This window comes from Schistocerca cancellata, chromosome 1 (genome assembly GCF_023864275.1).
Source record: "Schistocerca cancellata isolate TAMUIC-IGC-003103 chromosome 1, iqSchCanc2.1, whole genome shotgun sequence".
NCBI classification, from domain to species: Eukaryota; Metazoa; Arthropoda; class Insecta; order Orthoptera; family Acrididae; genus Schistocerca; species Schistocerca cancellata.
Genome location: NC_064626.1, coordinates 363,067,078 through 363,093,203, shown reverse-complemented (window position 1 = coordinate 363,093,203; position 26,126 = coordinate 363,067,078). Strand labels below are relative to the sequence as shown.

Sequence of the window (26,126 nt, the reverse complement as noted above, 5' to 3'; positions counted from 1 at the left end):
TGCCGATGACAATACTTCAGAACCTAGTTTTCTCAACTGATCCCCCTAATTGTTTTGACCAGTGTATTTACGAGCTGTTGACGAAGCAACTATCAACCCATTGGATGTTGCAAGATGAACATAAATCAACCAAAGTTCCTCGTTTGCGAAGGACTTCCAACAAAAAGAACGCTTCTTTCTTCGGTTAGTGGGTGTCTTGTGACCGCTGCTCAAGATGACTGAAGAATGGTTAACCCTGAATGGCAGACAACAATTTATTTGCCACAACCCATCGACAGAATAAAGTCGTCATGAAGTGGGTCCCATAGTATGTCAAACGGTTCGTTATTTGGCGAAAGAAACATCGAATTAAAGTCTCCCTGTATTTATTCCCCGGATTTTGATTCTTCCTTTACGTCGAACAGATAATGCGTGCACAGCGAAGATCGTCAGGTGAACCCGTCCGCCGGCCGCGGTGGCCGTGCGGTTCTGGCGCTGCAGTCCGGAACCGCGGGACTGCTACGGTCGCAGTTTCGAATCCTGCCTCGGGCATGGGTGTGAGTGATGTCCTTAGGTTAGTTAGGTTTAAGTAGTTCTAAGTTCTAGGGGACTTATGACCTAAGATGTTGAGTCCCATAGTGCTCAGAGCCATTTGAACCATTTTTTTTTTTTTGAACCCGTCCAAAACACACGTTTTTTGAGGTACCGATACCGAAATGAAAAGTATGTTTCCAGAATTTCTTCGAACGTATGCGGAAACATTTAAATTTTACATGCAATAATTTTAGAAAAAATAAAACAATTTGTGCGAAAAAATGTTTTCCTGTCATCATTATTTTTGAAACTGAAAATTACTTAGGAATGAGTCATGTACGGGTATCTGTCAAAAAATAACGTCATCAGAATTACGCTACCTGATCAAAAGCATCCGGGCACTCCTACGAAGTGCGGAGTTGGCCGCAAGAGGTCTCGAGAGGCGGACCTGCCAATACAAAGGGATGGAACAGCCACAGATAACACCAGGACCAGGCAGACCTCGTGTGCTGACGGACAGGGACCATCGAGCATGACGCTTCTAAAAAATTACATGAAATCAGTGAAAGGAATCTTTCAGTGCCACCAGCAGTCGTCCTGGAATGACCATACGTAGGGAGTTAAAAACAACAGGGTGCAATGGTCGAGCAGCTCCTCAGAAGCTACACGTTAGTGTAGTCAGTGCTAAGCGACGCTTGAGACGGCTTAAAGAACGACGCCACTGGGCAGTGGATGACTGGGAACGAGTAATTTGGAGTGATGAATGACGCTGTACTCTGCGACGGAAGGTTTTGGATTTGGCGAACGCCTGGAGAATCTTACCTGCCAATGTGTGTAACGCCAGCGGTGAGGTGCCGAGGGCCGGCTGGGGTGGCCGAGTGGTTCTAGGCGCTACAGTCTGGAACCGCGCTGCCACGACGGTCGCAGGTTCGAATCCTGCCCCGGGCATGGATGTGTGTGATGTCCTTAGGTTAGTTGGGTTTAAGTAGTTCAAATGGCTCTGAGCATATGGGACTCAACTGCTGTGGTCATAAGTCCTCTAGAACTTAGAACTACTTAAACCTAACTAACCTAAGGACATCACACACATCCATGCCCGAGGCAGGATTCGAACCTGCGACCGTAGCGGTCGTGCGGTTCCAGACTGGAGCGCCTTTAACCGCGCGGCCACTCCGGCCGGCTGTTTAAGTAGTTCTAAGTTCTCGGGGACTGATGACCTTAGCAGTTAAGTCCCATAGTGCTCGGAGCCATTTGAACCATTTTTTGAGGTGCCGAGGAGGTGGTGGTGTTGTTGTAGTATGGGGTTCTTTTTCGGTGCTCAGGATGGGTTCCTCTCATTATGCTTAAGAAAGCGGTAAATGCGGAAGATTATAAACACATTTTACAGCGTTGTGTATTGCAAACACCACAGGAACAGTGAAGACGCGATGATTACTTGTGTCACCATTGTGAGATAAAGGGCGAGTGTGGCGCCCTGAAAATACTCCGAGTTCGCAGTTGGCGTGGCCGCACGGGCCGCTCGGCTAGCCGGGGCTCGTCAGTGACCGCGTGGTGCCGACTGTAGCCGGAGCTGGAGCGGTAGCCGCTGCGCGTGGTCCAGGCCGACTGCGTGGCTGGCAATTCCACGGTGACGCTGTGTCGAGGACTGTGCTTTGTGTCGACGAAGGAGATGTGTATGTCGGGACTCGTTCCACATCATTACGAAATATCGTATTCATGATCCATGGAACTAGTATTAATCTAATCTAATCTAATCTAATCCAAAGATGGCAGACTCTGTGAAACCATAATAACAGAAATTTCACAGTTCATGTAGAAATTAATAGTAGCCAGCGGAATCATGATACCTCAAAAAGAAACGTGTACATTACCATTATTTGCACGACGATTCTGATGGTGTAGTCAGATTTTCAATATCTTTATTAGTTTAAAGTTTAGTATCTGACTATAAATTATACAAGTAACACCAAGCAACGAATTTACAAAACCTAAACGTTTCATCCGATTTTATTGATCGGTGTGTCTTTTGAAAGCTATTAGTGTAAACCAACATTGGTATGAATTACAGGCCTGTAACTTCAATAATACATGAGTTATTGGAGGTCAAAGTGGCCGATTACTATTGATCACATCAGGCCATAAGTTCTCCACAGTTACACGAAAAAACGGTAGCAGCATGCTTATAAATATATTTATTCGTCTATGTCTTTCTTTATATCCAATATACACTATTCATGAACAAATTGGTCAAATATTTACTGTGTTTTAGAAAGCACAGACGCATTAGGCTACTTTTGCTTCTATTCCTTTGACGGCTGGTCCCGGCGGAGGTTCGAGTCCTCCATCAGGCATGGGTGTGTGTGTTTGTCCTAAGGATAATTTAGGTTAAGTAGTGTGTAAGCCTAGGGACTGATGACCTTAGCAGTCAAGTCCCATAAGATTTCACACACATTTGAACATTTTTTTTATTCCTTTGATATAAGTTTATTTAATCTGTTTATGTATTTAATAATGTGTCTTAGAGCGTGTTTACGGTCCAGCCGTAAGAATATTTATTTAAATTGAGGTTATTTAAATATAAATCCAGTATTTTGTACGTGCTTCAATATGTCTGTGACTGTGCATTGGCTTGGAGACATGGTGGGAGCGCTCTAGCCAATCACAGTGCTCATTACTACGATAGGCGGCGACCGAAGTCAATGGAGAGACTGTATGGAAGTGGGGGAGGAGCATCAGGTCGCACAGCACATGGGGGAGTGCTGGACTGCAAGGCGCAACAGATGGTCACAGCAAATACTTGGAGAGTGCTGAGCAGTTTGCGCGTGGTCGCGGGAGATAGAAATATTTCGTAGTGCCGACTTGTGCGCTTGTGAGATTTCCGTGGTTTCTGCAGTGAAGACGTAGTATGCATTTAGAAGTGAATATTTCGCGAGCTATGTTGTTGTTCGTAACTAATTATGTGAAGTAGGAATCTATTGTTTCCTTGTTATTCAACTTATATGTTATTTCATTGCTGGACCATCGACACCAATAACTGTTTTGCAGTAATAAACGGCATTGTTAAAGCTACTTCTTCTACCATACCCAACATTTAAAGTCGTTGAAAATAGTACCTGCAGATGTTATTTAATTGCAATCTTTCATCTATAAATTTCTATGTTGCATTCAAAATTCTCAATTGCCAAGTGATAGGAACCTTCGAGCATTCGATTCATGTGCATATTCATATTGTATACTGTAGACTCAACATTATTTGGCTTGTAATGCAGCAACTACGTATGCCAGCCCCTAGACAACGAAACGAGCCAAAACTTTTAATATTTCAACTCTGAGTCTGAGGGTACGTAATTGAGTGCCATCATTAATTTTTTTTTTTAATGCCCGCACCATGAAGATGCATCCTGTCGTAAGGCAGCACTTAAGAGGCGTTGGTCTGTGAACAAAAACATTCTTGAAACGGACTCGCCTGCACAGAGTGTCGACCTGAACCCAACGAAGCGCTTTTAGTATGAGTCAGAATGTCGACTTCGTTCCACACCCCAGCATCCAGCACCACTACCCCCTCTGGTTTCGGCTCTTGAGGAGGAATGGCGCTCTGTTAGCTTAATTAATGAGGGTAGTTGTGTATGTACGTGAGTGCTGAACATACTTGTGTATGGTGGTGACCAGTCTGTTCCAAAGTGCATTCGCCCACGACAAACAGGTTCCATCCCATCTTCATAGCAATAGTGGTGGTGGTGGGGTGGGGTGAGGGGCACCAATTATAGCTCGCGGTTACATTTTGTATTTCGCAGGTAATGAAACCAGTGCCCGCTACACTGAACGGGCTGTTATCCCCGCCCTATTGCCATTTCTTCCACAGGAAAGTGATGGGCTTTTCCAGCAGGACAATGCACGTCCACATACGGCAGTTGCAACCCGTCGTTGCTTTCGTGGTGCACAAGAACTGTCTTGTCCAGCAAAATCACCAGACCTCTCACCAAATGAATACGTATGGGACAGGATAAAACGCTAACTTACTCGTCCTCCATGGCCTGCAAGAACCATTACGAAATTGCAACAAAAGGCGCGTTTGCATGCGAAAACGTACGCCTACAATGCCGCCAGAGAGTAGGGCGGGTAGGGGTGAGGGTGGGGGGAGGGGGGAGGGGGAGGGAAGGCACCGTCTATTGATGCAACTATTCGGTCACTCTTCATTGTGAAAAACTGTGCTTCATTAGGTCTGAATCCTGTCACCTCACTTGTCAATAAAATCACCTTGTCCTTGAAGGTTCTGCATTTTTTTACATCAATGTATGAAGAATGTAAGTTATCACAACAGTAACTGAAATAATGTTTTCTTATTTACAATACAGGTGCGTGTAGCGCAGTACTGTAGTACTTTTAAATGATACGATCGCCCCGTGTGACACTACGGAAGCACCGTAACGTTCGTTCGGTAAACACTTGAGGTCGCTCTGTGTGGTGCTTTACACGTGTCCACTGTTGATATCGGAAACCAGAACTCCTGTGTAATCTTTCCCGCCACAAAGTCACAGTTCGTAGTAACCAATGGAAAGCCATGGACTAAAACAGAAGTAATATCTGGCGTTTCCCAAGGATGTGCTGTATAGGTCCTCTGCTGTCCTGATCTGTATAACAGATTTATTAGGTAATCTTAGCAGGCATTTCCAGATGAAACTGTTGTTTACCGTCTCGTTAAGTTATCAGATGTTCAAAACAAATTGCAGAATGATTTAAACAGCCGGCTGGGGTGGCCGAGCGGTTCTAGGCGCTACAGTCTGGAACCGCGCGACCGCTACGGTCGCAGGTTAGAATCCTGCCTCGGGCATGAATGTGTGTGATGACCTTAGGTTAGATAGGTTTAAGTAGTTCTAAGTTCTAGGGGACTAATGACCTCAGAAGTTAAGTCCCATAGTGCTCAGAGCCATTTAAACAACATTTCTTTATAGCGCGGAAAGTAGCAATTGACTCTAAATAATGAAAGGTGTGACGTCATCCAGATGAGTACTGAAAGGCGTTACACGATGAATCGCGCAAATCTAAAGGCTGTGAAGTCAACTAAGGGAATACAATTACGAATAACTTAAAATGAAAGGATCGCATAGTAGAGTGGAAAGCAAATCAAAGCCTGCGATTTACTGGCAGAACACTACAAAATGCAACAGGTCTACTACAAAGAGACTGCCTACATTATGCTTGTCCGTATTGCTGCGCGATGTGCCACCCGCTTTAGATAGGATTGACGGAGGACATGGAAAAATTTCAAAGAAGCGCAGTTCCATTTGTATTTTTGCGAAATAGTGGAGAGTGTGCCACGGATATGATACCGCCACCAGAACAGAACAGGGCATACGCGACCTTGTTTCGCGCTGGAGGAAGACCATAGAATACGATGGAGATTACGTAGAAAAATAGGGTGGGTACGTAAAACACCATTCTTTCGTGTGAGTAATTCTCATTATGTTCAATAAAAAATTGATGAAGAAAAAGAATGCGGTGCATTACCTTCTCGGCAATCCTTGTAGCTTGAAGCGGTTCGATGAACCCCCAGCCTGGTACTTTATTGTGAACTGCAGAGTAATAACGTAGATGTAGATGTTATGACCCATGTGCCTGGCACTGATTATCATCTCACTTCAGTACCGGTTGAGTCGCGACGTGCTACATGTCGACTACACATCTGTATGTAACAGGCTGCTCTGTTATCATGTCTACAATCCCACCATATGCCGCATCGCGCCACAACATTCGGACGTCAAATGGCACAACCCTTCCCATGATGTCTGGGACCTCGATTTATTTTCAGAAGCAAGTAGACCTCGTTAAAGGACTATTGTTGTATTACAAACGGCTATTTCCCGTGGATCCCCTTTAGCTAGTTTGACGAAAGAAGAATTAACCGCCTGTCAGCGCTGGAACTACGAATTGCAAGTAACAGCGTGATCTGATGACAGTCGGTGTTTCGCACCGGAATTCTGGGATGAGCGGAAGGGAAATGGGGACAAGGGTGCGCGGAGGCTGTTCCAGGTGGGCGGCCGGCGCGTAAACACAGGCGCGTGGCACGGCCCGCGCATGCGCAGTATTTGTCACTGGCGCAGCAAAACAAACTCGCGCTGTTCTCTTTGGCCAAACGCCCAGCAGCATCCAACGCTCACCTTATGCGTCTTTCTGACTTCTCCGCTACGGAAGGATAACTCTCCAGAGAGTGGAGGACATCTTTCGCAGAGATAACATGCGAGATTTGTCGTCTTCATCAATTTTACTATCGCGCGATAAATAAAAGAAGGGAGACTACACAAATGGAAACGGTTGGCGTCAGAAACTTTACTTAAATAAAACATCCGAAGGATGGAAGCGACGCATTATTGAATCATCATGATGACATCCGTCACAGACAAAGTGAGATTCGCAATTGACAAGACACTAGCTTCGTAAACCAGTCGAGGCTGTGCTAATCTCTGCTAGTCTTTCAGGCTTAAATGTTCTGTGTGGCAAAGGACGACGTTCAAAAAACAGTGAGTTGATCTAGGCGTTGAATTCGTGATCTGTGTTGAAAAATTGGCTTAGGCATGTGCTCGAAGAGGGACATGAATTTTCTCTCTATAACTGCCCAGACGTGATAACACTTGCAGTTCATACCAGTCGAAACTGCTAGTGATATTTAAAAGACACCTGGCATCGTGCTTTTCATTCAGCTTCTTTTTTTTTCTTTTTCTTCATCATCAGTCTTCTAACTGGTTTCATTTCGCCCGCCGCGACATTCTCCCTTCTTCATCTGTGAGTAACATACATCTGACGTCCTCCATTATTTGTGGGATATATGTATATCACTTAGGCCTCTGTTCATAAACTATTTGCCCTCTACAGCTCCCTCTACTACCGAATAATTTACTCCCAAGCGTGGTAACGTATGTTCTATCACCCTGTCCCTTCTTACAGTTTCCATGTATTTCTTTTCTCGTGAGTTCTGTTGAGAACCTCCTCATTTCTTAGCCGATCAGCCTACTTAATTATCAGCAACCTTCTGGTACACCATTCAGACGCTTCGATTCTCATCCTTCCTGGTTTTCATCTAGTATGGTTCTTCAAAGTGTACACATAGTCACATTACACTCTCCTTCAGTTCAAGATACCACCCAGTCATCTTGCTTTAGAAATTGCTTGGTTTGCCTGATTTACTTCAGACGAAGTGCTCGAAGTTTTCAGCTAGACCACAGGCGATTTCTCCCATCATCCTAGTGGTCTGTCTCCAGTAACGTCGTCAGTTGTGACTTTTCCTTCTTCACAGTACATTAAGTATATGTATGCCGAAATAAGTCAGTTAATGCCTACATGGCTAGCATGCGTTCGAAGACCAAGAGAGCTCGTTTGACGTTTAGTTGACCAGTTGATTCAGCCCATCGACCATGGCAAGGAGGTGATCTTTTGCTGGGTATCTGGCCTCATCGGGATACAGGGAAACTACATGGCCGACAAAGCGGCCAAGGAAGTATGTCGGAATGGTGTTGTCTGTTAATGTCCCATTCCGTTTCAGGCCATTGTCTCATTTTCTGGCAGATGCATCATGCGCCACTGGGAGACTGAATGGTTGAAAGTGACAGAAAACGAACTGAGGTCGCTCAAGACGACTACACAGGCATGGCGGACTCCACGTCAGCCCAGACACTGGAAGGAGGTCGCCTCATCGGACATAGCCCTTTAACACATGGCTTCCTCCTCCGACCGGAGGATCCAGCACTCTGTGGGGCTTGTGCGCCACTTTCAGTTCAGCATATTTTGGCAACATGTGTCCTATATACTGATAATAAGGCAGCCCTCAGTCTCGGTGGAGATCTGTCCACCGTCCTCGCCGACACTGATTCCAATATTACAAGACTGGTGAAATTTTGATGAACTGTCAGGATTCATCCCTAAATTGCTTTAATGCATTATCAACTGTCCAGCATGTGGGGACAGCCTTCGTTCACATCCATGAGACTCGCATGCTGAATTTTCGTCAGGGTGCTGATAACCATGATGTTGAGCGCCCCTCACCTCAAATCATCCTCATCGTTTGACGTTACTTATTCCCGATCTACAAGCTACGTGCTTTGGATGCTTTGGCAGTACAAGAGACACAGTGTGCTTCACGTTATCTTCGAAGATCGCAACGGCTTTGAATTGCGGGTATTCTGATCATCAAGCGCCGCCTCAGGGAAGTCGAGGCGGTCAAAGAGGCTACCTTCTGTCAGCATTCTCTCAGTACTTCACTCCAAGACAAAACATGGCTGAACAAGGTTACAACAGAACATGTGTGGTACTGAGCTCCTAGCATTTGCAGACTTAGAGCTAAGCAGACTGCCTGGTAGTACCTCAGAGACATTGCGAACACGTCTGATTAGATGCTTGAGATGAAGAACGTGTACTTCCAGTGCAAGCACCTTTATACTGTACATCGGTTAGGAGACAAAGATTTCATCGTATTCATTTGAAATTTTATTTACTCATACAACTACTAGACATCTGTAGACTCATTTTCCGCATGTACACCTACAATCCGCAAACCATGTACGGTGTTTGACGCATTCTACTCCCCTCTTCCCTATTTCATTTGCGACTGACGCGTGGGAAGAACGATTATCAGTAAACTTCCGTATTAACTCTTATTTATTTGACTCTTTTGTTGTGATCATTTCGCGAAGGTATCTAGGAGGAAGTAAGATGTTGCTCGTCTCTTCTCAGGACGAACTCTCTCGGAATTTTGATAGTAAACCTTTGCGTGATGCACGTTGCCTCTCTTGTAGCGCCTGCCACTGGAGTTTGTTGAGCATCCGGGTACGCTGTCGTGCCTACTAAACGATCTCGTGACGAAATGCGCCGCTCTTGGCTGGATCTTCTCTGTCTCTTCTTTTAATCCAATCTCGTAAAGGGTCCCAGACTGATTAACAGTACACAATAATAGGTCGAATAATTGTTTTCGGACCGAGCGAGGTGGCGCAGTGCTTAGACACTGGACTCGCATTCGGAAGGACGACGGTTCAATCCCGCGTCCGGCCATCCTGATTTAGGTTTTCCGTGATTTCCCTAAATCACTCCAGGCAAATGCCGGGATGGTTCCTTTCAAAGGGCACGGCCGACTTCCTTCCCCGTCCTTCCCTAATCCGATGAGACCGATGACCTCGCTGTCTGGTCTTCTTCCCCAAACAACCCAACCCAATCCCCAATTGTTTTCTAAGCCACTTCTTTCGTAGGCGAATGACAATTTCTTAATATTCTGCCACTGGTTTTTCGCTTTTCCTTTGCTTTTGCTGCAATTTGTTTGATGTGATCATTCCACTTTAGGTTCCCCCGAATGGTTACTCGTAATTATTTTACATTATTTAGCGTTTGCAGTGATTTGTCGCCAACAGTGAAATCGAAATCTAGTGTAATTCGTCGTGTATTTATGTGCTCTCATTTATTTTCGTTCCTGCTCAACTGCCAGTCCTCACACCAATCACTGATATTCGTTAGTCTTCTGCCGTCGCTACCTTCCTACACACTAATGCACCGTCTGTGAAGAGCCTCATAGAGTTCCGGCTGTTATCCACTAGGTTATTTATGTGTATTATATGCAGTGACTGTCCTATCAGACTTCCTATGATACTGTAAGTCGTTGTGCTCATTGCTGAGCGTCGTGCCCCTATTAACGAAGTAGCTCCATCCTGGACGGTTACCAGCTTCTCTTGGATCCTGTAGAAGACATAGACCAGAGATCATCTTGATCTGATCAATCCACCCGTTCGCTCCTCTTCCCCTGAGTCTCTAGCCCTCGAAATTTCCTTCCATGATTATTTTCTATAGGTTTTCTCCATCTCTTCTCACAATATGACAACTGGAGATTTGTTTGGTTGAAACGCGAAGAAATCCGTTTGGAGATACTGAGTGGCTCAATAACATACACCCTTGTTCTTCTTCCACTCCATTTTATGCACAACATCCTGCGCCAGCACCAAAACGCAAATGCATCGATGCGCTTTTTGTCTCTGGCTTTACGGTTCTTTGTCTCGCAACGATAAAAGAGACAGAAGACACGAGTGTTTCAACAAGCCGGACCCCTGTGGAGCTCATTATAGCTGTGTTCTACCAGATCTTGCTGAGCTTCTTCATAGCCACTCACGCTAGCGTGATCCGTCTTCTTATCTCATCTTCACAGCTTACCGTGTCACAGATGGTTGCCCCACGACAGTTGAAAGAATGCTTGGCTTCCAGTTGCTTTAATCGACTTGTGAGTTGAATCTGTACTCCTCGATCAATTATCATGAGTTTGTATTTGCTGAGTCTAAGGACCAGTCCACGTGATAGGCTAAGGTCCTTAACTTTTGTTAAGAGCTCTGCAAGTTTATCTTCTCTGTTGGCTGAATGCACGGTGTCATTAGCAAATTGAAGGATGTTAATAGTTCGACCATCAATCTAGATGCCTACAGTCCAGTCATCAAGAGCGTTCCTAATGAAATGTTTCGCATAGATGTTGTAGAGTTGAGGGGATGGAGTGCAGCACAATCTGACACCTTTTGATACACTGAAGAAATCAAACGTGCCAGCACTTGTCTTCACAGCTGCGAGGAGATTATTGTGTAGACTTCTGATTAGTGCTGACAAATGTTGTGAGGCACCGAACTCTGCAAGTACCTACCACGACTTTTCCCAGACAACGCAATCAAAGGATTTCCTATGGTCATGGATGTAGATGAAGGCAGGAACACGGAACTCCCGCGATTTCTCTATTATTTGTCGTATTTGATAATCTTGTCGAGAGTTCCTTTTTCCTTCAACAAAACCTGCTTGTTTTGTGAATATGTGAGGCTGAATGTATGGCTTCAAACACTGGTTCCAGATGTAAGCAAAATTTTGCTTCCCTGGGATGTGGCAGCAATGGTTCGTTAGTTGGAGCAGTTTTCCTGACTAGCCCTTTTCTGTGTAGCAGGATGGAGAGAGACTTCGACCAGTCTTCTGGCCACTTCCCCGTTTGCCATATTCTTGTACACATTGAATGCAGCACATCAATAGCTTCCTGCCCCATTTCCTCGATCATCTCGCCATTACATTTACGTATGTCGAAGTGTAAGTTCTGTCTGCATAGAAGTCTTGTACGCATTCATAAATCGGATCCGATACGCGGTAAGCTCAAATTTTGTTCATTAAATGACGGTGCGGAACTATATCAAATGCCTTCCTGAAGTCAAGGAACACGGCATAAACTTGGGCGTCGTTCTCTAAGGCGCTCGCGACCGAGCGGGGTGGCGCAGTGGGTAGACACTGGACTCGCATTCGGGAGGACGACGGTTCAATCCCAGGTCCGGTCATCCTGATTTAGGTTTTCCGTGATTTCCCTAAATCACTCCAGGCAAATGCTGGGATGGTTCCTCTAAAAGGGCACGGCCGACTTCCTTCCCCATCCTTCCCTAATCCGATGAGACCGATGACCACGCTGTCTGGTCTCCTTCCCCAAACAACCAACCAACCAATCTAAGGCGCTCTGCGTCTCATGGACGAACGGAGCGAGACGCTTTTCGCAAGATCTTTGGCTGGGTAATCCGTGATTTGTTTTATGGAGGAGACTTGTTATCCCAGTGTCATATGTGAGCATAAAACGTGTTCTATTTATTGTCTCTATGGGAGATTTTGCGTCGATGTACGTTCAATTGATGGTGCGTAGAAAAGTCTGTAGCCGCCTGCAATACTGCAGGTACCTGTTTTTCTTAAGTCGTCTGGATGAACATCTGCGAATAAACCTTATAATATTAATGGTTACGAGCCGTCTACTCTCTCACTGTGTTCTGCCACGTCTCGTTGCGCCAAAATAGCTTATTAGTTCCCAAGAGTTATTTAAACTGGTGTTAGTATTTGAAAACCTGATAGAACTCAGCGAAATGTCCAGTTACAGCATTGGAATCCAATGATCCAAAGATCGTAATTACCGAGAAATATAATATAGAAAAACAAATGTTCCACTCTACCCATGCAATCAGTATTGGTAATATGTTAAAAACTGTTTATGAACGATAAGTGACAACCAGGCAAACGGAAAATAGGTTGTTTACTTGACCGAGGTTGACCGTTGCATCGAGGGCAAGTATGCGATTATACTGGCCTCGTAACAACATAGCTGCGAGAGCACAGAGCATACGCCAAAAGATTGCAATTGTGAAGACAAGCGAACAATTCAATAACACTACGAAGTGTTCCAACAATGGAAAATATTTTGAACCTGACACTATAGCCATATTGATTCCAGAAAGAACCTTCCTCTACACATTTGATTCATGCAAAATACTTCCATGTAATTTTCATTTTTTTAACATCTCGACAATGTTTTTTTTTCATTTTTTCCAGTACGGCCTTAAGCTCGTTTTGCAACATGCTATGAACTGTGTATGCCCATATTTTCAAATACATACTTCCTCTTTACTGTACTTGCACTTCATAGGCACGTATGCACTTGAAAATGAACTATGTTCTACACCGTTTTTAAAATAAATGTTGTTTTATATTAGTCTAAGTGGTTATAACGCTGTCAAGTTCCTTCCGTTTCTGATCAAACGTATTTCTCGTTGAAAAATGGGTAAGTATTTACCGAAATGTTTCTTACTTCTCGAGCGCATTGTGATCTTAGTATACTTTGAAAAAGGCATCTCATTCGTACGCAACAACGCGTCAAATTTGCGAATGGAATTGGAGAGAAGAATCACCAACCCCTGTCGAAGCACATTATTTATCTTGGCTGTAATGTTTTGCTCCGATTTCTGCCTCATATAGATACTTACAAACAGGAAACCAAACAGCTTACATAGCATGTAGTGACACTACCTCTCACTGACCGGTACACTAATCTCCGTGTAAGGCTTATGCATGCAAACTGACACGTCAGCTAAGACGAACTGAAATTTGTGTATCCTTAAGTCAGTAACCAGTTCTGTAAAATTCGCTAAATAGCGAAATGACCACTGTGTTGGATCTAATTTCAAAAACAGACGACCAGAAAGTGCTGCAAGGACGCCAGAGGACTGCTCCAAACTCGGTAAGAATAAAGCACAAGGCAGTACCAGCTTCTGTGAACGGGGAAAGACAAGCTATACACGGCAAAAATGTTTAACTACGCTGGAATGGGTGAACCACTAAAAACAGTCGCAGTGACAGGCTTCCAGGTTGTGTTCGCCAACCAAAAATATCCTATCATCCTGTCTTTTGCACATTGTACAACAACCTGAGGTAACTCGTTTCAAAGCTTCCACTGCTTCAGCTCCCGTTCGATGATCTGTAGAGTATGGTGCGTGCTTGTCAATAGCTCCCATTGGCCGGAGTCCAGCGTCGCCGTATTTTAAGCTTGCGCTGTCCTGTCACTGTCATCATTAGCGCCCTGTAGCGTCTGACTCACCACGCCCGTTTATCTGCTTCCAGGAAACCACAACAAACACTCATATTTAAAGATGAAAATATGATCTCACTGCTGACTTTCCCCTGTCAAGTTATTTCCATTTGCAAGTTTCCACTGTTTCGCTGTCTCTTAGTTTGTTTTTGGTGCTTGGAACGGAGAACAGGGAAATTCGTAATCTTAAGTTCGGGGTGAACGTGTTACAATATGCTTGTGCCATTCTTATTCCTGTCCACAGGTGCGCTTCTTCTGGCAGTTTTGTCTTGTGCATTTACATAGGCTGATCTTAAATATGCAATCAAAGTTGAATACTGAGAGTATTTCCACATTATGCTGCCTTATGCATACATGTTGGCCATCGTCTGTCACGCCTGAAATACACGGGAAGCAAATGTCCAATCATGTGCATCCGTTAGTACGTTCACAAAACCTCAAAGGGCGATCTGTACCTTCAACAAGGCAGTACATCACCCTAATCTTCCCGACTTGCGTCAAAATGATTTGAAGAAAGATATTTATAAAGGGTCAGCTCCTATTGTTGAAAAGGAACTGCATGCTAACCTCTGGCGTATTAGACGGAGCTTGGGAAAACCACTTCCAATGCATAAACGTACTCATATTTAAGTGAAAAGCTTCTGTGAAAACAAGTCAAAAGGCTCGATTCAACTATGCCGCTTGGCAGTGGAGCCACACTTAGCGGTGTTTACACTGGACTAGCAGGTTCCGACCACTCTTGCCTTTCAATTTAAGCACATGTTTCTGAGTTTTTTCCGAACTGTTTCAATACCAGCATCAACAAGCGTTATATCACTATACTTGTCTTTGCAAGAGTTTTTAACAACAATAAGACATAAACTGCAAGAGATTTTAACCAAACTATGTGAGTAGATTTATCAATCAACTGTACATATCAAAAACATCATTGATAATTGCTGCACAAACAGGGCTCTGTATGTCCATGAAATAAGGAACTTGACTGAACTTACATTTACCAAGGAAGTAAAAACACGAAACTCAGAACAGCATTTTCGGCAACGAATAAAACTTTACAATAAATTATCCAAATAAATTACTGAAACGAACTTATTTAAACAGATAATTAAAAAAAATCCTATTAGGCAATACATTCTATACATTGAAGGTTTACTTAGATAACACAGAGTAGGGGTTTAGTAAAGAGATATTGCAGAAACAATCAGTCGACGCAAAAAATTCTAGTAAACATGGGCTTTAAATTGCGTACCTTAAAAGCTACGAGCACTTCATCTTCGACACATTGAAACAAATCTCTTCTATTGAACGGGTGCTCATAGCACTTAATGTATATATTTTAGAGCCCTTACTTATTAAGACTGTTTTGTTTCGAATGATCGTCCCTGTAACACTTTCGCACTACGTTTTTTCTTCTTTGTTTCTTTGTTACAAAAACAGTCTCCCAAAACTAAGTAACGTAAAGTACTAACACCTTATCCTCTTTCTGAGCTCAAAATGTTATAGAGGAATGCAGACTAGTTTTTCAGTCTCGCAAATGGGACGTTGCCGTACACAAAATGAACGCCATGCGTGGTCGCTATGGTCCTGACATCAGCTGATTGATTGTGTGTGTGTGTGTAGCGTTATGTTACGAAGCAATGCATGTAGTCTGTGTAGTGACTGGGACTGAGACATAGATGGACAGTGTAACACTAGCATTTTACATTATTAAAGAACTTCTTTGTAAAACAGTATTGTACAGTACGGGTAAACCGAATGAGATAGCACTTTTTTTAAACAGATTAGCCCTGTATTTAAGAGAGTAGTGGAGGCTCCAACCCTCATCTGTCCGTCCTGATTTAGGTTTTCTGTGGTTTCCCTAAACTACTTCAGGTAAGTAGCGGGATATGTTCCCATCAAAAGGCCACGAGTATATCGTTCTACTTTTTAAAAGAGCAGATAAATATCACGAGTATATCGTTCTACTTTTTAAAAGAGCAGATAAATATCTGGTAAACTTAAATAATGACAAGTGGATCCTGTTTTTGAGGGACCTGATGTGACTTTTCATTGCACAAAATTTAGCACTGAGTTCATCCCTTTTATTGCGAGGCGATTGTGTAATTGTTTCAGTCACCGGATAAAATTTTGCAAAACAAGTTCACTTTCAGAACGGAAGACCTGCATTCTTACCTCTCACACAATAATATGTTTGGACTTTCAGCAGGAATATACCGTCTTTTATTAGTAACAAATCCTTCTCTGCCTCCACAACTTTACTCTTGAAAAATACATCGGTCACGAAATTACGGTAACCATCCGTAAAAAGCGAGGGAGGGGAAACAAATTGCAAACATGGTTCTTCTGTAATTCGTTGTCAACAAGTTGAAGCCAAGATTGTTTTAAGAAGCGTACGAGTCTGTTGTCCTCTGGCACAATTGATCACGATTGAATGAAGAACTGAATTCCGTTCCATGCGGCTGTTATTCAGGACCAACGCGTCTGTGCAACCACCTAGAATATCCGATGTAGAGCTAATTATAGAAATGTTGCCAGAGCAAAACACTTGCTTCTTAATGGTACGATTATTCTGGTGATGTTATAAATTTTAATTTAAGAAATTGTTTACTGGAGGTGTGAAACACTACGGACATACCTTTAGGGAACAGAAAACACGGTTTTAATGAGAACGATATGCTGAAGTACAAAAACAGCTCCATTTGACGGGTAACTTTTTGAGCACGTGAAGATTGCAACATGAGCGTCCAGTCCAACACGCGAGGCAGGCAAGGAGAATATTTAGCTACTCGCCTTCTGCTGCAGAGTCCGGACCATCTGGAGCGAAAATGTTTGACAATCATCATGTTTTGGGGGAAGGAAACTGCCAACTACGTGCGACACAACTGTTGACGTTGTGAGATGCGTTGAGTTAAAATGTATGGGCTGTTTGGTTTGAAAGGGCTTGTTTCTGGTACATCACAGCGCCAGGTGGCACATTTAACTCGTCCCTAGGTCTGATGTAACCGCTGCATTTCTAATTGAAGAAAAATACTATCGGAGTTACATAGTCACGAAGTAAGCTATTCAGAGCGAATGCATTTTGCATCTCTCATGCTCAGCTACTCTTGTGATTATGATCTTGCTGTATGATTCCTGCAGAGGTGACCCGGACGGTTTTTGTTCAATTGATTTTTAGTCACGGGTTTTAGAAAGCTATATGATGCGGTACAAAATACTCTGTACGCGATTTATTCTAGATTACTGCTACAGTTTTTGGGAGGCCCCGCGCGTAGAGTAGAATCTAGAGCCAAGAAATTTTGAGACGAGATACTCGTGTTGCAGTCTGAGTTCGTTTAACATTTACGGGTTACGGATGTTGGAAACTGAGGGGGTCACTGGAGGAAAAGAGATGTTATTCGTACTAAAAGCTGTCGAAAAAAATTCTCCACGCTGTTCTGTTCCTGTGCAGACATCTAACAACTATTGTGACCTACATCCTTCTGAATTGCTTACTGTATTCATCTCTTGTTCTCCCTCTACAATTTTTACGCCGACACTCGCCTCCAATACTAAACTGGTGATCTCGCAACAGAGTTCTTCCTTTAGTGAATTTGTGCCATAATTTCTTTTTCCCCCATTTCGAGTCAATGTCTCTGCGTCAGTCATTCTATCTACTCACCCAATCTTCAGAATTTTTCTTTAGTACCACATTTCACAAGGTTCTGTTCTTGTATGAACTGTTAATCGTCCACTTTTCGCTGCAGTACGAGGCTGCACAGCAGACGAATACCTTCAGATGAGACTTCCTAACACTTCAATTTATATCCGTTGTTAATCTTTTTCATAAAAGCTTTGTTATTGCCAGTCTGTATTTTATATTCTCTCTACTTCGGCTATCGTAAGTTATTTTATTGCCCAGGTAGTAAAATTCATTGAATACTTTTACTGTCTCGTTTCTTTATCTAATTCCTTCATCAACACCTGATATAAATCGTTGTACCAGGCAAATATTAAGACAAGATTTGAATAGATATTACTACAGTTTTTAGAGAATAAGACTGTCATATATAACGGCATTCACACACACTCTTGATGTATACTGGAAATTGCTTTTGTGATGTTGCTCCTTCCAGGATAAGGTGCTGCGATCTGGATGCGAAGTTCTCAAGAGATCTGTAGCAAACTTTGCTGGACGTCACATCAGCAGATTCTTACAGTCTTTGCTTGTTGCAAAGAAGTGGTCATCTTCTGCAGGCAATGGAGGTGAATTTTATTACTATGCTGTCTAGCTGTTAAGAAACATGAAGTTGTTTGGAGATGCCGTAGTTCAAAGTCGCAGCACGTAGAAAAGAATGCAAATGATTGTGGCTGGTTTCTTCACTGCAAGGATGGTGTTAAACGTGTTTCATTTGTCCTTCAAAAGACAAGTCACTACTTAGTACACAGAGGAAACCCTGCTTCAAAGACGAAATTGTGTTTAAAAGTCATCTGTCCAAAATTACATATGCTTCTCGCATCACAAAAATTCTCCGACGCATTGAACTAAGATTTTGATTGCCGTAGATTATTCGGATTAACGAAAATCCGGAAACTCCAAAAAAAATTTGAACGACTTCGGTTAAATGCATTAAACACGCTCGTTATACTTGTTTCCGTGTAAACAAATTATCCATTATTTTAACAAAAATTGTAACTGGATGTTGACAAAGAACACAATGGGTTTTACATACTGAAATATCCACTATGTATATCTCTTTGAGGCCAGATAAGGACGTTGTTTATGCGTATCACGATCAAGTTGGCGTGCCTCCAGCATTAGTTCTGCCGAAGTATTTTTCGTTCAGCTGGATTATGGCGTCTTATGTCTTCAGATTGAGCTTAACTAATTTATCATCAATATTGTCATTGTAGACCAACAAACGGCGACAACTTCGTCATCAAGATCATTTCGCAGCCAGTCATTTTAAGTCAACATCTACTTCTGGTTAACATGGAACACTTGTATATGCTACAACGAATTCCGCAGGGTCAACATTGTTTATTCAATGTGGAGACTGCGCCAGTGGGCTCACAAACGGATGGACTTTGTGCTTTGGACAATGCCACGTTCTCTCTGATGTCATTTTACACTCTCAGCAAACGGGCAATAAGTACTGTACAACTCAATGTTGATTTGTTAACCAGCACCGTGTCATGATCCGTGAACGGATGTTGACTGGATTAACGCTTATCGTCATCGATTGTTGCCGCTTTTACTGCCAGTCCGAATGAACAGAAGATGAAGATTAATGTGGACCGGATAAACAAGGTTCCACTGTACTCGCAAGTGAAAACTCCACAGAAATAATGGAATTTTTCTTCAGATGAAGAGCTTTTACACTGTGGAATGCTGACTATATTTACCAGCAGGTACCAACATTGTCTTTTGAAGACCTGAGAATCCTACAAACACCGAATGCGTCTGAAATTATCTATTGTAGGTTCTTAGATGAATGGAACAAGAACTGGTCAATGAACCAAGTTTTCTCCGCTGTATAGTGTGGCCTGCGGTGTGGGTACGCGTAAACAGGCGCTGTCATACGTGCAGCCTGCGTCCCGCCAAAACAGACACCAGCTGTCGGGAACGCACGCGAGTCGCCTGCGGCAGGTAAAGGCAACCGCCGACAGCACGCTGCGCAACTCACCGGTCCTGTCCCGCTGATTCCGTCCGCTGAACAAGGCGCCGTCTATGTCACCGCCTCCTCTGCCGTTGCAGAACACTGCTGCGGGGTCGCCACTGGTCGCTGTCGCGTTGTTTCGGTCAACCCCGTTCACATCCACCGAACGTGCCAAATGCCGGGTTAAAAGTGAGACGAGACACGGCACCCCTCCCCTGGCCGCCCCCTCCCCCACCCTGGCTGACCATTCCCCCCACCCTCGGCTATCTCTGAGGCGCTGCGCTGCGGTGAGTTCCGCAGCCGGGCTCGGAGCAGTGTTTCTGTTTCGAGACCGGTGTCGGTTGCGTAACACTGTCTCACCTCGCAACCCGCTACGCGCGCGTTTCAACTTCGTTACTTTACAGCGCTACTAAAACTGTGGCCGGAAAATCAAAAATTGCTATGATTAGTGGTGAAGCTGTGGATTATCATTCTACTTCCTCGCAGATTACGAGCATCAAGCAGTCACTGAAGCTGTTGATGGTCTCTTAGGCAAGTTGCATCCAAACTTGTAAACAACCCCGATACAAACCACGGTGTATGCTCAGTATACTGAAACCATATTCACAATGCATGCTTTTCCTACTACCCGACAACTGTTTTCCATATTACACGGATACTAATAAAATTTCTGAGAGTATTCACTACTTTGAAGTGCATGTAGTACTTTAAAACTTTGACAGCACATCGTAACTAATGGCACTCATCGATGACTAAATGCCAAGAGTGAAAGGGAAAAGATTTTTAGCAAATAAATCTGTCTCAATCTGAAGCTCAATTTTTTTTACACCAATATTTTTTCTCAATATCTTACAATCTTATACTTTCACCACAGGGAAGCTTATTGTAGTATTTTGCAAGAGACACTAAGGAAAGTATCTCAACTTTGAATATATCTTTCCTCACTAAATAAACCCTGATATATATATGGCCATATATCACTGGGCCATAGGATGCTTTTCCCTCAGTGTATGTGCTTTTCCCTGGGTTTCTCCACCAAATTATTATAAGCTAATGTTCAATACAATAGAATTCTTGATCTACAACTTGCAAACTGTGCTGCCTGTAAGACATGATTGTTGGGCTTAGGTGGTCAAACTTTCATCTTCCACTTTGTTAACTTTAAACACAGTGAATGTTAACACACATTCTTTGTGTTCATCAGTACTATTGCTTAGCAAGTGGTGACAGAAAAGGGGTTCTGCAGACAGCCTTAAGAAATGCAATTATTTCAGAGATTGATTCACCTGGCAAGAGAAAGTTAAAGGTTTGAGGAAATAATGGTAAAGGGGTGGGGGAAGAGACGTTCAGTGACAAGCACTTCAATGAACACTGTGATACCTGTCCATCTGTGAAGGAGTTTGATGACTGCAAAGAACAGAGGTTTCTTATTTCAATGAGCTCCTTCAGGAAGATGTACACAGCAGGGGTGGCCATACAACAGCCTCCTCTGCTCTCTGCAACAAATAGGAGTCAGTCTGGTAATACTGCTCACATGCATTCGCAGGACTTTCTCCACTTGTTTCTGTGCTGCTGCTATGTTTTTCTTCAGTGATCTATTAAGGTGTTCAACTTTTGAGTGGGAATCATCTCCCAGGATAAAGATATACCTTATTATGACAGAACCATGAGCACAGTTTTCTCCATGTGCTAGGGTCAGTTCCTCAAAGCCATTTGAATTAACTATATCAAAAACTGCCATTAACCTAATAGTTAACAGCTATGGAAAGAACCAAGACCTGTTTAGGTCTTAGACTACAGTGCAAGTGTAGCTAGCACTAAGCATGCACACATGCTGGTGATAACTTCTTCAGTAACAGTCTTGCATTCCAAAACATTCCCAAGTACTGTGTTGTCACACAGAACACAAAAGACGAGAAAATAATTATTTCAACAACATTTTGTGTCAATTTCATACATATATGAAGGTGGTTTGAAAAGACTGGCTGGCTGATGTGGCAGAGCGGTTCTAGGCACTTCAGTCTGGAACCGCGCAACAGCTACGGTCGCAGGTTCGAATCCTGCCACTGGCATGGATGTGCATGATGTCCTTAAGTTAGTTAGGTTTAAGTAGTTCTAAGTTCTAGGGGACTGATGACCTCAGATGTTAAGTCCCATAGTGCTCAGAGCCTCTTTTTTTTTTTTGAAAAGACTGATGAAATAAACAAGAAAAAATGTTCAAGAAACACCTCACCTTACTTCACGATACAGTCTTATTTGAGGGATACACACTTGGTCCTGCTGCCCCCTCCAGTTTTTTCATCCCACCAGAAAAATAAGTTCTGTCAAATTCTGCAAACACACCTGTTGATTGCGACTATCACTCTCTCATTTGATGAAAATTTCTTCCCAGCAAATCAATGTTTCATGTTAGGGAACCACAAAGAAGTCATTTGGGGCTAAGTACAGTGAATAATGCAGATGAGGAACCAAAGCCTAATTCATGCAGTTCACCACTGTTATTGCTTTTGCGTGGGATGGTGCATTAACACAGTGAAAGAACACTCTTTTGCATGCCAACCTTTATCATCTTTCAGGCAATGCAAGTTTCAAATGATCCTACAATGAAGCATAACCAGGTCCAGTAATGGTTCTGCCTTTTCCAAGTAATCTATGAGGATTATTCCTTGGAAATCCCAAAGGAACAGTGGCAATCACCTCTGTTCTACAGTGCACTTTCACTACCCTTTGTCCATTGTTTTGACTGCAGTTTGATTGTCGTGTGTAATTGAACATCACCAGACATTGTGCTGAAATGTTCACACACACGCTTTTGGTTGACTATAAGCAATTGTGGCACCCACCTCTCAAACTGTTTCTTCACAGCCAATTCTTTGTGCAGGATATTATATACTTGCTCAGCTGAGTTGCCTACAGTCTCAGTAATCTCACGAATCTCAGCAATCTCGCATTACCCTATCATGGATTTGTCAGTGATTTCCTTTGTTGTGACCTCAATTTGATGGCCAGAGTGCATTTTGTCTTTGGAGACTGTCCGACAATGTTTAAATTCATTAATCCACAAGTAAATTGTCTTTAATGATTGTGCATAATCTGCACGAGTTTCATCCAATTCTTTTTGGATGTCTATGGCAGTCCAACTCTGCAAATGAAAATGTTTGATAACAGCATGAAACTTTTCTCCAGTTCCAATTGCAGTTCCACTGATCAATTCAGACAGCTGTCAGAACAGTGGACTGTACATTGAAATTCTTTATACAATCCTTGGAATAATCAAGCATACCAACTATGAAGGTGCAACAAAAATGTTCAGTTCTTTCCTGGAAATTTACCAGACTCATCAAACCATCCTCACACAGAAGAATTATAAATTTTGTACTGGGGGGGGGGGATCAGTCTGCGCAGAGTAAATATGTTTATCTCAATAGAGATGAATGAACTCCGTAGCATCATTTCTCATTTTTGCCTTTACATCAGCACTCCGAAAGCAACAATGCAGCATGTGGAGGAGCAAGTTTCCTCTCTTCTCTCTCCTCCCCTGTTCCCCTCTCCCTTCTTATTTCATTCACAAAAGGAATTTAGTGATATGAAACTCTTCTTCGAACATATTTTCTGAATTTCAATGGAAATGTTCTATGACAAGTTTTACTGTAACATCTTTCACTGTTTATTAAGCACTTTTGTGATACTCTTACATTGGTTAAAAATTGTTGGTAAAATACATAGCACTTCTTTAAATCTTCAACCTCTATAAATAATACGACTTAATACGGGTGCCAGATTGATGAAAGCAACTATCAGTAGAATGATAATTCCTCTCTAAACATATAACACTATTTACCCTCAGATTCATTACATGGAATTTTGTAGTGAGACAAAAGATTCACTTTAATTTGTCACATTCAGAAAATGGTATTATTTCCCCAGAGACTATCTGGGTTTGTTTGGCAACCCGGTACAAATCTTTCTATTTGACTATTTCAGCAATTTGTACACATTTTTGATGAAATAATACTGCACTGCATTTTCTCAATGAATTGGTGGCACATTCACAGGCAATGCTATATATCCCAGTTATGTTCATTCTGGGCAAATGCAGAACCGTATTTTGAAACACTGCAAGGATCACATCAGCCACATCTGACTGGAACCTACAGTAAAGTCGGCGACAGAGCACTGTATCAATGAAGACCACAAATTTGCTTTTCAGAACACCAAGGTGCTATGCCAAGCAATCGCCTTGCGGCAGCAATTTAACAAATCCAATGAAATATGTATTCATCAGAATCTGGTCAACAGGGATGAAGGATTCCAACAGAGCACTGCAGGGAATTCTACATTAGCGGCAATATGACTACAATGGGCCAACACCATCGAACTCACAAAATGCAAACAACATTTCCAGACAGATGCAAACAAGCACCTACAGCCTTGTCACCCTCTCTGCCTATTGGCTGGACAGTAGCCAGCTGCCGATAGCCACAGGTGGAAGGGAGACGGGGAGGGGGAGGGACAGTATCTGCAATATCTCGACACTTTGGCAGATGATGATGATAAGTATGACACTCTTCAAAACATCACATTATTGTATCTCTGCCACCCAGCTGGAATCCTAAGAGCTTTTCACCAACAGTAAATGGTAGGAGTGTCTGCATTCACACTTCGTTTCACTGCTTAGCAGTTACCTAATTTCGTCCCTTGGGCATTACCAAACAAAAACAAACACACACACGAGACAAAGAAACTGGTACACCTGCCCAATATCACGTATGGCCCCTGCAAGCACACACAAGTGCGGCAACACAATGTGGCGTGAACTCTTCTAATGTCTGAAGTAGTGCTGGAGTGAACTGACACCATGAATCCTGCAGGGCTGTCCATAAATCTGTATCAGCACATTGCAAGACATCCCAGATATGCTCAATGATGTTCAATGTCTGGGGAGCTTGGTGGCCAACAGAAGTGTTTAAATTCAGAAAAGTGTTCCTGGAGCCCCTCTGTAGCAATTCTGGATGTGTGGGCTTCGCACTGTCCTGCTGGAATTGCCCAGGTCCGTCAGAATGCACAATGGACATGAATGGATTGCAGGTTATAAGATAGTATGCTTACATATGTGTCACCTGTCAATCATGTCTAGACATACAGGGGTCCCATATCACTCCAACTGCAAACACCCACATGACAGGGCCTCCACCAGCTTGAACAGTCCTCTGCTGACATGCAGGGTCCACGGATTCATGAAGTTGTCTCTATACCCGTACACATCTATTCGCTCAATACTATTTGAAACAAGATTTGTCTGACCAGGTAACATGTTTCCAGTCATCAACAGCTCAATGCGCTGCTGACGGGCCCAGGCGAGGTGTAAAGCTTTGTGTCGTGCAGTCATCAAGGGTACACGAGTGGGCCCTCAGCTCCGAAAGTCCATACTGATGGCATTTTGTTTAATGGTTCGCATGCTGACACTCGTTCATGGTCCAGCAATGAAATCTGCAGCAACTTGCAGAAGGGTTGCACTTCTGTCACGTTGAACGATTCTCTTCAGTCGCCGTTGATCCTGTTCTTGCAGCACATTTCTCCGGCCCCAGCAATGTCCGAGATTTGATGTTTTACTGGATTCCTGATATTCACAGTACACTCGTGAAATTGTCATATGGGAAAATCCCCACTACATCGCTACCTCGTAGATTCTGTATTCCATCGCTCGTGCGCCGACTATAACACTACATTCAGGCTAACTTAAATCTTGATGACCTCCCACTGTAGCAGCAGTAACTGCCCTAACAACTGCACCGGTCACTTGCCGCCTTATACAAGCACCGCTGACCACAGTGCTGATTTCACCTGTTGTTATATCTCTATTCTTTGGTACTTCAGTGCATACGTCTATGTCTGTATCTTCTAGATCTTTGTTTTATAAATGTAATATAAATTATTCCTCTTTTTTAATTGTAACTGAAGTGAATCATTAAATGTAATAACACTAAAATACGAGCTGTTGTCAAAATTCTATAGAAGGACCACAGTTAGGCCAAAGCAGTTAGCAGTTGTAAGCAGATTCTGATTTGCCAGAAGTGAAATTTGTTAATAAACTGGGAAATTAATTAATTAATTGGACATCAGTATTTACTTGAAAATAAAAAAATCTGTTCCACATCAAGTATGTAATTAACAAAAGGAAAATCCACTACTTTCACTGCAAAACAGAATGGAGTATTACAACCAACAATCATTGACATTGATCTTTTCAAGCTATGTACATTAGAAATAATGTCATGGCCTCCTGCTATAGCACATGAGATGCTGCAATAATCTCATTTAATTACTTGAGGAAAGTGTAGTTTATGGCTAAAAAAGTGTGAATTTTGTACATATTGAAAGCAAGAGTGTTACATCTTACACCCACCTGATATGTGCACTGAACTTTTCACCTTAAGCCATTTAAAAAAAAAAAAAAAAAAAAAAAAAAAAAAAAAAAAAAAAAAAAAACACCATATCGATGTTTATTAGTACAGATGGTGATCTGTCTCACAACTGTCTTGAGAAAAAAAAGCCAAATCATCAACAATCTCTTGGAGCCACTGGAG

General features: G+C 42.8%; 1 protein-coding gene across 1 annotated transcript in view; it reads right to left on the bottom strand.

The window, feature by feature from the left end:
- The window catches only part of LOC126174559 (serine/arginine repetitive matrix protein 1), a 377,731-nt gene extending 357,996 nt beyond the window's left edge, over positions 1 to 19,735 (bottom strand). The window contains exon 1 of the mRNA XM_049921045.1: positions 19,567 to 19,735. The gene's annotated coding sequence lies outside the window, so the exon portion shown is untranslated. The remainder of the gene's footprint in view (positions 1 to 19,566) is intronic.
- Positions 19,736 to 26,126: the final 6,391 nt, after the last annotated feature.